We start from the raw sequence: 3429 nt of genomic DNA, 5'->3' as shown, positions 1-3429 counted from the left end.
CCGCTGGAAGCGAAGAAGAAAACCAGCCCACCCGTAACCGGAAGGGGGACGTGAAAGCAAAGGTGAACGGGGTCCGCGCTCTGCTTCAGGATGTGAACTTATGCCGTGACAATGTGGGCTTTCAGAAGCCGCCTTTGGAAGAAAGATCTGTATTAGTTAGATTTCTATTGCTGGGGTAAGACCATGATGGAAAACAAGTTGGGGAGGAAAGGTGTTTTTTTTTTTTTTTCTGACACATCCCAAGTCACACACTGTTCTTTGAGGAACTCAGGGCCTGAACCTGGAGGCAGGGACTGAAACAATGGCCGCAGAGGAACACTGCTTGCTGGCTTGTTCAGTTGCCTTTCTTATATACCACGGGACCTCCTGCGCAAAGGTGGCCCTTCTACCTCCTTCATCAGTCAAGAAAACCGCCATACAAGTTTGCCTACAGGCCCTTCTAACGAAGGCATTTTCTGAATCTAGGTTCTGTCTTCTCAGAGAACGCTAGCTTGTGTCAAATTGACAAAAAACCAAAAACCCAAAAACCCAAAGAGTCTGTTCAAACTACCTCATCTTTAATTTTATCCCCCCCACCATGCAGCTTCTACTTTATGAAAAAGATTATACTAGACCCAGGGAATATGTCTAAGAAAAGAAGCAAGGGTCCATAGTTTGAGGAGACATGAATAACCCAGAGCTTTTCCTTTAACTTCTGGACACCCATGGCCTAGACTTCGCGTGCAAGAATGTGCATGGGGTGGGGGGCAACGTGAGAAAGGGAAGGGAAGAGGAGGCAGAGAAACTTCTCTTTCGAATGAACTCAGCGTCCAAATTCAAGGTTTATGTGCTTCCCTGGGTTTCTCCCATACTTGGCTAGCACACTCCTGATTTGGTGGTGTTTCGGAAACGTGATTTTTTTTTCTTGTGCTCATCAGTGCCTTCTACAACTCCGTGAAGGGTTATTTTGCACAAATGGCTATCCTAGCCTCGTGTAACGTCTGCTTTAAAGTCCCCTCTTCTCCCATGTTGTAACTTCTGTTTCAGAGCCCCCTGCTCTTTCATGGTGTAAATGTCTCCCTTCTCACTTGTATTTCTGCAGAAACCAGCTGTCGAATGCCCAGAGTCTCAAAGAATAGAATCCTAACCAAAGGCCATAAGAGTCTTTGCGCTCAAAGAGCTCACAGCCTTGGGAGAGGATAAACCTAACTCAATGCCTTAGGATTTCTGTTTCTGTGGAGAGACACCATGACCATGACTGTTGATTTGGACGTTCTCTCTCTGCGTTTTGGTTAGTTTGGGTAAAGGTTTGTCTATTTTGTTGACGTTCTCAAAGGACCAGCTCTTTGTTTCATTGATTCTTTGTATTGTTTTCTTTGTTTCCATTTTATTGATTTCAGCCCTCGATTTGATTATTTCCAGTCATCTACTCCTCCTGGTTGAGTCTGCTTCTATTTTTGTTCCAGAGCTTTCAGGTGTGCTATTAAATTATTAGTGTGAGATTTCTCCACTTTCTTTATGTGGACACCTAGTGCTATGAATTTTCCTCTTAGTACTGCTTTCATTGTGTCCCATAGGTTTGCGTATGTTCTGCATTCATTTTCATTGAATTCTAGGTAGTCTTTAATTTCTTCCTTCAAGCAGGGTGATTCAATTCAGCACTGTTCAGTTTCCATGAGTTCATAGGCTTTCTGCAATTGGTGTTGTTGTTGAATTCTAACTCTAAGCCATGATGATCCGATAAGATACAGGGGGTTATTCGAATTTTTATTTGTATTTGTTGAGGTTTGCTTTGTTACAAGTATGTTGTTATGAGATTCTGAGAGTGGCCTGAGCATATATGAGACCTAAAAGCCCACCTCCACAGACACTCATTCCAACAAGGTCACCCCTACTCCAACAGGGCTACAGCTGCTAATAATGTCACTCCCTATGAACTTACGGGGGCCAATTACATTCAAACTACAACACCAAACAAACACACATCAAATATAGCCCAGAAAGGGGCTACTGTGTCAGCTTTTGTTGTATAACAAGCTATAACCCTGAGCAGCTTACAAAAGTCTGTTAGACAGTTCAGGAATGGGATGGGTAGTAATTCTTGGGTGCTGTTCAGCTGGACTCTTTCCTGCCTTTTTCTCGAGGTGGTGAGTCTGCTAGCAGCAGCATAATCTCGTTAAATGCTGTGGTTTGGAAATGATTTGAGTCCCTTCCAGTAGCACATGATGAAGAGGCTTGGTTCGCTTCTTAATTTGTGGTGAGAGGTTCGAGAGGAGGAGCCCAGGGGAAACGTTGGCCATGGAGACTTTCTCTTGGAAGGCAGTAAAGTAATTTTTTTGGTGCCCTTATTATTAGTTGTTCTCTCTCTCTCTCTCTCTGTCTCTCTCTCTGTCTCTCTGTCTCTTTCTCTCTCTCTCTCTCTCTCTTCTTTGACTCTTTGCAGGGCCTGCCACCTAGTTCCCAAAAAAATACTCAGAGGCTTTGTTCTTTCTTATGAATGCCTGACTTTAGCTTGGCTTGTTTCTAGCCAGCTTTTCGTAATTTCAATGATCCCATCTACTTTTTGCCTCTGGACTTTTTATCTTACTCTACTCTGTATACTGTTCTTTACTTCTTACTCTGTGACTTGCTGTGTAGCTTGGTGACTGGGTGGTTCGTGGCCGCATGACTGTTCTCTGTATACTGTTCTTTACTTCTTACTCTGTGACTTGCTGTGTAGCTGTGACTGGGTGGTTCGTGGCCGCATGACTGTTCTCTGTATACTGTTCTTTACTTCTTACTCTGTGACTTGCTGTGTAGCTTGGTGACTGGGTGGTTCGTGGCCGCATGACTGTTCTCGGGTGTCCTTCTCCTTCCTCTCTTCTTGATCCTTCTTCCTAGATTTCTCCTTCTATTTATTCTCTCTGCCTGCCAGCCCAAACTATCCTTTCTCCTGCCTGGCTATTTAATCTTCACTCCTTTATTAGATCAATCAGGTATTTTAGACAAAGTACCACAATTTCACAGAGCTAAACAAATGTAGCATAAAAGAATCCAACACATCTCTGCATCCTTAGACATTCACAGCACAAATGAATGTAACACATATTAAGATAATATTCCACAACAATCCATTGTCTGGAGAGGGTTGTGGACCAGAGTCTGGCCACACGTGTATGTGATCTTTTCCATCCACACATGCTGCTGCCATTATGACTGAAACTGCTATATGGAGTCTATCAGACTAGAGCCGCTAGCACCATGTCCTTGACTATCCAGAGTTATGGACCAAAGAGACCTTTGTGTACTCTTGCCAGCCTTTGTTTGTCTGTTTGTTATGTTCATGTGTATGTGTGTGTCCCTCTAGAGTTTTTATGCACCGTGTGTGTGCATGAAGGCCAGAGAAGGCATGGGTTTCCTTAGAACCAGAGTCTCAGGCTACTGTGAGCCACCATACAGATTCTGGGAATG

The sequence above is a fragment of the Chionomys nivalis genome, chromosome 16 (assembly GCF_950005125.1).
Source record: "Chionomys nivalis chromosome 16, mChiNiv1.1, whole genome shotgun sequence".
Lineage (NCBI taxonomy): Eukaryota > Metazoa > Chordata > Mammalia > Rodentia > Cricetidae > Chionomys > Chionomys nivalis.
This window is presented reverse-complemented; position numbering follows the sequence as displayed.